The following is a 12164-nucleotide window of genomic DNA, read 5'->3' as shown; positions in this document are numbered from 1 at the left end:
CAAAAAATATAATCAACCTGATTTTGGTATTGACTGCTTGGGGATGTCCATGTGTAAAGTTGTCTCTTGTGTTATTGGAAAAGGTTATTTGCTATGACCAGTGTATTCCCTTGACAAAACTCTGTTAGCCTTTGCCCTGCTTCATTTTGTACTCCAAGGCCAAACTTGCCTATTACTTCAGGTATCTCTTGACTGACTTCCTCCTTTTGCATTCCAGTCCCCTGTAATGAAAAGGATATCTTTTTTTGCTCTTAGTTTAGAAGGTCTTGTGGTCTTCATAGAACCAGTTAGCTTCAGCTTCTTCAGCTTTAGCACTTGGAGCATAGATTTAGATTCCCATGATGTTGAATGGTCTGCCTTGGAAATGAAACTAGATCATTCTGTCATTTTTGAGATTATACCCAAGTACTGCATTTCATACTCTTGTTGACTATGAGGGCTATTCCATTTCTTCTAAGGGATTCTTGCCCTCAGTAGTAGATATAATGGTCATCTGAATTAAATTCAACCATTCCCATCCATTTTAGTTCACTGATTGAAATGTTGATGTTCACTCTTGCCATCTCCTGCTTGACAACATCTTGATTCAAGGACCTAACATTCCAAATTACTGTGTAATGTTGTTCTTTACAGCATCAGGCTTTGCTTTCACCACCAGACACATTCACAACAGAACATCAGCTCTGTTTTGGCCCATCTGCTCTATTCTTTCTGGAGCTATAGATAATTCTCCTCTGCTCTTCCCCAGTAGTATATTGGACATCTTCTGACCAAGGTTGGTGGTGGTGGGGGGGTGCTCATCTTGTGGCCTCATATCTTTTTGCCTTTTCATACTGTTCATGGGGTTCTCTCCACAAGAATACTGTAGTAGCTTGCCATTCCCTCCTCCAGTGGAGTTATGCTTTCTCATAACTCTTCAGTATGATTCATCTGTCTTGGGTGGCCCTGCATGGCATTGTTCATAGCTTCACTGAGGGTTAAAGAGGAAAGTGAAAAAGTTGGCATAAAACTCAATACATAAAATCTAAGATCAAGCCCTCGGATCCCATCATTTTATGACAAATTGAAGGGGGAAAATTGGAAGTAAGTGACAGATTTTCTTTTCTTGGGTTCCAAAATGACTGGAGACAGAGACTGTAGCCATAAAATGAAAATACACTTGCTCCTTGAAAAGAAAGCTATGACAAACCTAAACAGCATATGAAAAAGCAGAGACATCACTTGACCAACAAAGTCTGTATTGTCAAAGCTATTGTTTTTCTGGTAGTCATGTACAGATGTGACAGTTGGTCCATAAGGAAGGCTGAGTGGTGAAGAATTGATACTTTCAAATTGTTGTGCTGGAGAAGACTCTTGAGAGTCCCTTGGACAGCAAGGAGATCACACTAGTCAATCCTAAAGGAAACCAACCCTGAATATTCACTGGAAAGACTGAGGCTGAAGCTGAAGTTCCAGTATTTTGGATATTGATACAAGAGCAGACTAATTGGAATAGGCCTTGATGCTGGAAAAGATTGAAGGTAAAAAAAGAGGTGGTCAGCAGAGGATGAGATGGTTGGATGGTATCACTGATTCAATGGACAGGAATTTGAGCAACTCTGGGAGATAGTGAAGGATAGGGGAGCCTGACGTGGTCCAGTCCACGGAGTGGCAAAGAGTGGGACATGACTGAGTGAGTGAGCAGCAACAATTGGTATTATTTCAATCATCTTACTCCTTCCTGACCCTTTGACCCTTCTCTTTATTTAATTGACAATGATTTAATTCTTTTTTTTTATTCCATTTTTCCTCTATAAACTTGTTAGTTCCAATCATATGCAAAACTTCTGCAGTTACTTTGGTGGTCAAATTCTGAAACCTTTACTTGATATAGAATAATACAATTAATTGCTTTTATCACCTCTCCCAAATGCTAATACCATTTCAATGTTCCTGATTTTTCTATTACTGTGGTCATGCATCTTAATTCTGCATGTATTTTGTTCTCCATGAGATAGTTCTAGGATTTCTTTATAAAGCAAAATATATTTACATTCATTTTATTTTTGAAATTTACACTATTGTATTGGTTTTGCCAAATATCGAAATGAATCCGCCACAGATACACATGTGTTCCCTATCCTGAACCCTCCTCCCTCCTCCCTCCCCATACCATCCCTCTGGGTCGTCCCAGTGCAACAGCCCCAAGCATCCAGTATCGTGCATCGAACCTGGACTGGCGACTCATTCCATATATGATATTATACGTATTTCAATGCCATTCTCCCAAATCATCCCACCCTCTCCCTCTCCCACAGAGTCCAAAAGACTGTTCTATACATCAGTGTCCCTTTTGCTATCTCGTACACAGGGTTATTGTTACCATCTTTCTAAATTCCATATATATGTGTTAGTATACTGTATTGGTGTTTTTCTTTCTGGCTTACTTCACTCTGTATAATAGGCTCCAGTTTCATCCACCTCATTAGAACTGATTCAAATGTATTCTTTTTAATGGCTGAGTAATACTCCATTGTGTATATGTACCACAGCTTTCTTATCCATTCATCTGCTGATGGACATTTATTTTTAAACTATTCTTCCTTTTATCTTCATTTCCTTCTGCATTTCTGGTTTTCAATCTGATATTATTTTCCTTTGTACTTCATAACTCACTCTAGTAGTCTATCTATTCAAGGCTGCTATCAAGGAAATGTTTCACTTCACATTTTTTAAAAACTTCTTTATTGGGGGCAATACTGATGGTGAGTATAGAATTCTGATTTGATATGATTTTGATCACTTTAATAATGGTGCTTTCTTGATCTGTACGTTATTTATGTAATGTTACCAATTAGCATTTTCTTGCTTATTTGACCTTTGTATTCTCTAAAGTCACTTATATTCACTCTGATTATTAGACCATAGTGTACCTCATTATTGTTTCCCATGTATTTTCTTTGACTAAAGACCATTGAGTTAATTCCCTCTGTGTGTTGATGTCTCCCATCCATTTGTAACATGCTTGTATATATTTTCACTGTGATATCAATTCCTCATCAAATTCCCTTCCCTGGTGGCTCAGACAGTAAAGAATCCACCTGCAATGCAGGAGACCTGGGTTCGAACCCTGGGCTGGGAAGATCCATGGAGGAGGGCATAGCAACTCACTCCAGTATTCTTGCCTTGGAGAATCCCATGGACAGAGGATCGTGGCAGGCTGCAGTCCATGGGGTTGCAAAGAGTAGGAAACTACTGAGCAGCTGAGAGGGTAACAGGCAGGAAGGCTAGGGGTCTCCAAATGGAGGAGAGGCTGCAAGTGTCAGACATTTTTAAATCTCTCTCTTAAGCAGCAGGAGGAAACAAACTACAAATGTCAGATTTTTTTTTTCCTTCTGTATATAAATTTAAAAGGAGGTTTCTTTTAAAATTTTGTGTTGCCACGATGACACCTGGTTCCACCTGAACTTTTCTCAAACCTTGAGTTAATCAATGTGTTTTTCTTATGGAAATGTTTTTCCTAAGCTGTGTTAATGAACTGTGTATTTACCCTGGACTCTGTCTTTCTTCTAGTTGGTTCTTAAGACTCAGAACCAATAAGGGCTCAAGAAACCAGTATGTTTTACTCATACATTGTTCTCCTGCTGCTGCTAAGTCGCTTCAGTCTTGTCCAACTCTGTGCGACCCCATAGACGGCAGCCCACCAGGCTCCGCTGTCCCTGGGATTCTCCAGGCAAGAACACTGGAGTGGGTTGCCATTTCCTTCTCCAATGCATGAAAGTGAAAAGTGAAAGTGAAGTCGCTCAGTTGTGCCCGACTCTTAGCGACCCCATGGACTGCAGCCTACCAGGCCCCTCCATCCATGGGATTCTCCAGGCAAGAGTACTGGAGTGGGGTGCCATTGCCTTCTCTGACATTGTTCTCCTACTCTATGTTAATAAAGCTATATATTTACTTGGAAACCTGCCTTTCTTCAAGATTCATGTCAATCGTTTTATGGCCTGGGATAACTCACCTTGTGCCAATGTTATCTCAAAATGCATGTTGTGGGTGGGGGCCTGGTGCCACCCCGAGTTTTGAGACATCTCCTTTCTCTAATTAGCAGCCTGCTGATAGGTATATAACATACTGCTAAAGGCTAGCAGGGGGCACTCTTTCTGCCCTCTTCTGATGTCTGTGTCAGAAGCTTTGTCTATTTCTTTTATACTTTAATAAAACTTTATCACACAAAACTTCTGAGTGATCAAGCCTCGTCACTGAATTCCTCTTCTCTGGGGCCAAGAATCCTGGCGCTGGAATGGCTCAGCAACAACCTTTCACAATTAAACACAACACCTTCATAATCAACGAAATGCTTAATTTCACTTTGGACAAAAGCAAAACACATAGCTTTATTTTATTTATCTTTTATATTTATTTATTTGGCTGCATTGAGTCTTAGTTGCAGCTCTTAGGATCTTCATTTGTTATAGCCAATCACCCCGGGAAACAAACTCACTCAGAAGGACAGCGCAGATAGTGGAGTGCACTTTATTACACCGGCGGTCTGAGGAAGAGTCTCCTCTTTATCCAGGGACCCTGAACAACTTTTGTGAAAACCTTATATACCTTAAGTGTACGTGCTCAAGCCCACACCCCCAAATTCCTTAAACCTAGCCTGGAAAATGTTAAAGAGAGATACAATCAGGTTTCAGTCATGATTCATAATCTAAGAGGTCAGCTGGTTATACATTTTAGTCTATACCAATGGGTGCCATTAAGATTACAAAAGTGATTGACTACATAGGGGATCATTACTTCTTTCTGGCAGCGGGAAATCTAGGCACGGGGTCTGGTGTTTATCAGTTTGGAAGGCCTGTTTAGCCATAAGTATGTTGTCTCCATGGCTGCCAGGTATATAGTTTAAAGTTCGCTGAGAAAACAAGAGAGAGTTTCCTTCTTCTCAAAATGGAGTCAGCTTAGCCTGTTCTTTTCTTCCTTCATTCCCACCTCTTGATGCTCTCAACTCCCAGTGTGAGCATTATTCATTGGGATGAACTGCGCCTTAGGTATTTTGATATATATTTGAGTGAATGAAGATAGTCTCAGTGAAACAAAATTAACAACACATTGGAGAATACAAGGCCCACACAACAAGATTAATAATGTGATTATAACAATGGTTAGGACAGTTTTCCGCCAATCGCCCTTTACCCATGACAGAACAGAAGTCCAAAAGGGAAGATTACCAACAGGCATAGCTTTCACTTGACCTTAATATTATCTAGAGTGGCTGATACATTGCCAGATAAATCAGGAATACATACGCAACATTCAACTTTAATTATAGCACAGATCCCTCCTTGTGTGGCTGTAAGTATATCTAAATGTTGAATTACTGCCATCCAATGTTGAATTCCTGCCTTTCTCACCTGTATTTGTTCCGTATTTAATGCTTGAATTGCCCTCATGCTGTCATTTAGGGCTCTTTGGGTGAAAAGACCCTGTTGTTGGGAAAGATTGAGGGCAGGAGGTGAAGGGGACGACAGAGGATGAGATGGCTGGATGGCACCACCGACTCAATGCACATGAGTTTGGGTGAACTCCAGGAGTTGGTGATGGACAGGGAGGCCTGGTGTACTGCGATTCAAGGGGTCACAAAGAGTCAGACACGACTGAGCGACTGAACTGAACTGAACTGAACTGGGTGAAATTAGCTAGAACTTCAACTCCAATCATTCTATTAGCAACTCCTTGTAGCAGTAGTTGATTGTAGAGCTTCATCTCTTCTTCTTCTTTAAGATGATCTTGGTTTCATGGGGAGCAGCGGGGTCCTTTTGCGTGGTCCACTCAGTGTCCTCTGAGTCTGTGTGGTATGCTCTCTTCACCTTTGTGTGGTGGATCCAGGGAGTGACAGCTATAACTGCCGTAGGTGTGGTTAGAACAACAGTTTATGGGACCCTTCCAATGTGGGGCCAAGGAGTCGTGTTTCCAGTCCTTGACCCACACCTGATCACCAGGCACAAATTTATGAATCTGTTCCCCAAGGGGGAGCAGCACCCTTTCTTGTACAAACTTAGTTATCTGATTTATTACCTTACCCAGTTGTTCCATCTGCTGTGAAATCCCACTCCCCCTTACCTGTGGCAAATTTGCTGACACCTGTCTCACTATGGAAGGGGGCCTCCCATAGATAATTTCATGAGGAGAAAAACCATGGGAACGTGGGGTCACCCTTAATTTGAGTAAGGCTGCCGGAAGCAAGTCCATCCATGAACAGTCAGTCTCTACGATCCATTTTGAGAGTATCTCTGTAAGAGTCCGGTTGGTTCTTTCTACCATTCTGGAACTCTGGGGCCTATATGCCATATGTAGTTTCCACTTGATATTTAGAGCTTTCTGTCCTTTATTGAGCCCATCTTTGCATGAAAATTTCCCTTGGTATCTCTAATTTTCTTGAAGAGATCTCTAGTCTTTCCCATTTTATTGTTTTCCTCTATTTCTTTGCTCTGATCACTGAGGAAGGCATTCTTATCTCTCCTTGCTATTCTTTGGAAATCTGCATTCAAATGGGTGTACGTTTCCTTTTCTCCTTTGCCTTTCACTTCTCTTCTTTTCATAGCTATTTGTAAGGCCTCCTCAGGAAGTCATTTTGCCTTTTTGCATTTCTGTTTCTTGGGGATGGTCTTGATCACTGCCACCTGTACAATGTCACAAACCTCCATCCATAGTTCTTCAGGCACTCTATCAGATCCAATCCCCTGAACCCATTTGTCTCTTCCACTTTACAAACGTAAGGGATTTGATTTAGGTCATACCTGAATGACCAAAAAAAGGAAAAGGGAAGCCCTTTTCATGCAACGATGGGCACAATAAAGGACAGAAATGGTATGGACCTAATAGAAGCAGAAGATATTAAGAAGAGGTGGCAAGAATACACAGAAGAACTATAAAAAAAAAAAAAAATCTTCACGATCCAGATAATCACGATGGTGTGATCACTCACCTAGAACCAGACATCCTGGAATGCAAAGTCAAGTGGCCCTTAGAAAGCATCACTATGAACAAAGCTAGTGGAGGTGATGGAATTCCAGTTAAGTTATTTCAAATCCTAAAAGATGATGCTGTGAAAGTGCTGCACTCAATATGCCAGCAAATTTGGAATGCTCCACAGTGGCCACAGGACTTGAAAAGGTTAATTTTCATTCCAATCCCAAAGAAAGGCAATGCCAAAGAATGCTTAAACTACCACACAATTGCACTCATCTCACACACTAGCAACGTAATGCTCAAAATTCTCCAAGCCAGGCTTCAACAGTACATGAACTGTGAACTTCCAGATATCCAAGCTGGATTTAGAAAAGGCAGAAGAACCAGGGATCAAATTGCCAACATCAGTTTGATCGTCAGAAAAGCAAGAGAGTTCCAGAAAAACATCTATTTCTGCTTTATTGACTATGCCAAAGCCTTTGACTGTGTGGATCACAACAAACTGTGGAAAATTCTTCAAGAAATGGGAATACCAGACCATCTGACCTGCCTCCTAAGAAATCTGTATGCAGGTCAAGAAGCAACAGTTAGAACTGGACATGGAACAATAGACTGGCTCCAAATTGGGAAAGGAGTATGTCAAGGCTGTATATTGTCACCCTGCTTATTTAGCTTATATGCAGAGTACATCATATGAAATGCTGGACTGGAAGAAGCACAGGCTGGAATCAAGATTGCTGGGAGAAATATCAATAACCTCAGATATGCAGATGATATCACCCTTATGGCAGAAAGTGAAGAAGAACTAAAGAGCCTCTTGATGAAAGCAAAAGAGGAGAGGGGAAAAGCTGGCTTAAAACTCAACATTCAGAAAACTAAGACCATGGCATCTGGTCCCATCACTTCATGCGTGACAGACTTTATCTGAGCTCCAAAATCACTGCAGATGGCGACTGCAGCCATGAAATTAAAAGACACTTACTCCTTGGAAGAAAAGTTATGACCAAACTAGACGGCATATTAAAAGCAGAGACATTACTTTGCCAACAAAGTTCCATCTCGTCAAGGCTATGGTTTTTCCAGTAGTCATGTATGAATTTGAGAGTTGGACTATAAAAAATCTGGGAGCTGAAGAATTGATGCTTTTGAATTGCGGTGTTGAAGACTCTTGACAGTCCCTTGGACAGCAAGACCCAACCAGTCCATCCTAAAGGAAATCAGTCTTGAATATTCATTGGAAGGACTGATGTTGAAACTGAAACTCCAATACTTGGCCACCTGATGTGAAGAACTGACTCATTTGAAAAACACCGTGATGCTGGGAAAGATTGAAGGCAGGAGGAGAAGGGGATGACAGAGGAGGAGATGGTTAGATGGCATCACTGACTCAATGGACGTGAGTTTGAGTAAACTCCGGTAGTTGGTGATGGACAGGGAGGCCTGGCGTGCTTCAGTCCAAGGAGTCACAAAGAGTCGGACAAGACAGAGACTGAACTGAACTGATTTAGAGCTTTACATATCTGTTGAATTAAGTCAGCTATAAAGTCAGGGCTGTTGTCTCATCCTGTGCTGGTTGGGAGGAGAAGGCAATGGCACCCCACTTCAGTACTCTTGCTTGGAAAATCCCATGGATGCAGGAGCCTGGTAGGCTGCAATCCATGGGGTCGATAAGAGTCGGACACGACTGAGCGACTTCACTTTCACTTTTCACTTTCATGCACTGGAGAAGGAAATGGCAGCCCACTCCAGTGTTCTTGCCTGGAGAATCCCAGGGACAGCAGAGCCTGGTGGGCTTCCGTCTATGGGGTCGCACAGAGTCAGACATGACTGAAGTGACTTAGGATAGCATAGCATAGCATGCTGGTTGGGATCCTGAATCTGGGGATTATTTCTCAAAGAAGACAGCCAGCCATTTCACTAGCTTTTTCAGTTCTGGTAGGGAAGGCCTCCTCCCATCCTGAGAAGGTACATAGACTGGTAAATAATGATAATGTTGGCAGGCTTTCATCTCAGTAAAGTCCACCTCTAAATGTTCAAAGGGCAGAGTGCCTTTTAACTGTATTCCTGGAGGTTTTTATGTCCAGGGGCAGCATTGACCTGTGAGCAGGCAGAACAGTTCTGGGATTCCATTGTACACAAGGAGGAAAATCGTGGAATTAGGAAATATTTTAGAATAAATTCTTCCATTTTGTCATGTCCCAAGTGGGTTGCCTGGTGGACCTGAGACACCAGTGTGGGGGCCAATGACTTGGGTACCAGTAACTTGCCATCTGGCAGTTCCTACCAACCTTTTTCATTTTTGGTGGCCTTTTCTATTTCTGCCAGCTGGTCTTGGGCTAGGGTATACTGCAAGAGAGTTAAAGTTAGTTCAAGCATTGTTGAGAGCACAAATGTTCTGACAAGTCCCCCCCGCCCCACCCAGTGGCTCCAAATTCCTTAGCTGCATGTTTTGCAGCTTTATCTGCTAGTTGGTTTCCCCATGCTTGGGGGGGTGTCTTCTCTTTGGTGACCCTGACAATGCATCACCACTACCTCTTCAGGTTCCCATACAGCATCTAACAGAGTCAAGATTTCTTCCTTGTTTTTACTGTCCTTTCCACTGGCCATTAGAAGACCTCTCCCTTTATATAAAGCCCCAAGTACATGTACAGTACCTAGAGTCAGCGTAAATATTCATCTTCCTGCCTTTTGACAGCTGGAGGGCCCAGATCAGAGCATGTAGGTCAGCCCACTGAGCAGCCCAGTGTGATGGCAGGGAGCCAGCCTCAATAATGGTTTCTCCTGTGACTACTGCATGTCCTGACAATCATTGTCCTTGTTTTACCAGGCTGGTGCCTTTGGTGTACAGGACCCAATCTGGGTCCAGGATTGGCTGGTCTCTCAAGTTGGGTCTCCTGGCATAAACTTCTTCTAGGATTTCCTTGCAATCATGTAAGGGCCCACCTTCTCCCACAGGAAGGAGAGTGGCTGGGTTCAGGGCCTGACAAGGCTCAATAATAACATGGGGGTCCTCACATAACAGTCCCTGGTATTGAGTAATCCAGGATGTTGACAGCCATTTATGGGGTTCTCTCATAGGAGAGTGTTGACCTCAAAAATGTTGACTGTTACGATCAAGTCTTGGCCCAAAGCCAGCTTGGTTACCTCCCGGACCAGTAAGGCAACCACAGCAACTGCCTGTAAGCATCCTGGCCACCCGGTGGCAACGTCGTGCAGCCTTTTCAAGAGATAAGCCGCGGGTCTGCCCCACGTCCCGTAGTCTGGGTCAACAGCCCCATAGCCACCTTGTCCTTTTCAGTCATGTAAAGAGTAAACGGTTTAGCAAGGTCTGGCAGGCCCAAGGCAGATGCTGACATAATTGCCAGCTTTAGTTCCTCGAAGGCCTGTTGCTGTCTCTTAGTCCAATTTAGTGAATTTCCTTTCGGTCCAGTTAGGAGTTCACCTGGACCTTTTGGGAATAGCCTCCAATCCAAATCCTACAAAACCCAGTGGCTCCCAAGAACTCTCGGACCTGTCGTCTAGTTGGTTGTGGGGTTCTCAAAATGACCTCTTTTCTGGACTGGTCTAGCAGCCTCGTGCCTCCTCTCAGAACAAACCCCAAATATCTTGCCTCCTCTTTGCAGATCTCTGCCTTCTTTTTCCAGACTCGGTAGCTGGACTCCATCAACAGCTCTAGTAAAGCCTTGGTTCCTTCCCAGGAGTCTTCTCTGGTCTCAGCAGCCAAAAGCAAGTTGTCCACATATTGTAGCAACCAGCATCTGAACCTCTCTGGCTGGAATGAATCCAGGTCAGAAGCCAAGGCTTCCCCAAAGACAGTTGGGGAATTCTTAAATCCTTGTGGGAAGTGAGTCCCAGCAGGTGAGCTGCTGTTTGGTGGCCCCTTCTGGGTCTTCCCATTCAAAAGCAAAAATAGGTTGAGACACCGGGGTGAGGCATATACAGAAGAAGTTATCCTTGATATCTAAACAAGTATAGATTTTAGCACTCAGTGGGAGGAGGCTAAGTAAAGCATAGGGGTTAGAAACGGTGGGATGTAGAGCCATGGTGGCTTGGTTGACCAGTCTGAGGTCCTGCATAGGTCTATAGTCCTGTCCTCCTTCTTTCTTGACTGGCAGGGTTGGTGTATTCCAGGCCGACTGGCATTCAATCAGGATGCCTGCCTGTTTTAGTCTGTTTATGTATGGCAAAATGCCAATTCGAGCCTCTAGTGGCAGCTGGTACTAATGTTTTCTGACTGGGGCGGCACTGGGTTTGAATTCTATTACCGGGGCTTGATGTATGGCAAGCCCGGGGGCGGGGGCGGGGGGTTATCTTCCACCCAAACCTCAGGGAATTGTTGAGTTAACTCTCTTTCTCTGCCCTTTAGCCCATCTAGTTTTCTTTCTGGGAGGTCATGTAACCGCCATTCATCTTGAGGGGCTACTGAGAGGGAGAGTAAATAGGTGGTTGAGCGCACTGAAAGAGTGGGTCTTTCTCAAGGGGAGAAAGTCACTCGTGCCCCAACTTGGATAACAAGTCTCTTCCCAACAGAGGTACTAGGCATTCAGGAATGTAAAGAATTCATGAGTCACTGGAGGTCCCCAAATCCGGCATTTCCAGGGCAGGCAGAAAGGGTCTAATCAGTTGTTCCCCGGTCACTCCGTCTGTAGCAGTGGCCTTTCTTGAGAGGGGTGCCACGGTCTCGGTTACTACAGATATCTCTGCTCCAGTGTCTATCGTAAAGTCAATAATTTGGTCCCCTACTTTTAGTTCCACCATGGGCTTGTGGGGACCTTGTGTCTTTGAGCCCCAGCAGCCCCATTCAGTCTCCAGTCCAGCCAGCCCTATAACAGCCGATGCCAAATCCTTTTCCTCATTATTCTGGGGGCATTCATTTTCCCAATGGCTGAAGCCCCGGCATCAGGCCCACTGGTTTGGTTGCAGGGTGGCTCTGGGCCTTCTCGTAGGGGGCTTGCCGAGAGATCAGCTCCAACCCAGAGGGAACTTTGGGGAGGACCCAGGAAAGGGCCTTCCTAAAGCCGCGGCCGGAAACGGGATCCTCTGATCTTAGTATCTTCTGTCTTAGTATCTTCTCTCCGCTTTTTCTGTTTCCCATTGTATCTCTCTGTCTCTATTTCTGAATACCTTATCAGTGATCTCAATCATCTGTGAGTTAGTCATGGCCAATACTTCGTCTACCTTTTGAAGTTTGTGTCTGATATTGGGGTAGGCTTGAG

The sequence above is a fragment of the Bos grunniens genome, chromosome 7 (assembly GCF_055505025.1).
Source record: "Bos grunniens cultivar Pamir isolate PY7600 chromosome 7, Bosgru_T2T1.0, whole genome shotgun sequence".
In the NCBI taxonomy this organism is placed as follows: Eukaryota; Metazoa; Chordata; class Mammalia; order Artiodactyla; family Bovidae; genus Bos; species Bos grunniens.
Note: the sequence above shows the minus strand (reverse complement) of the source record.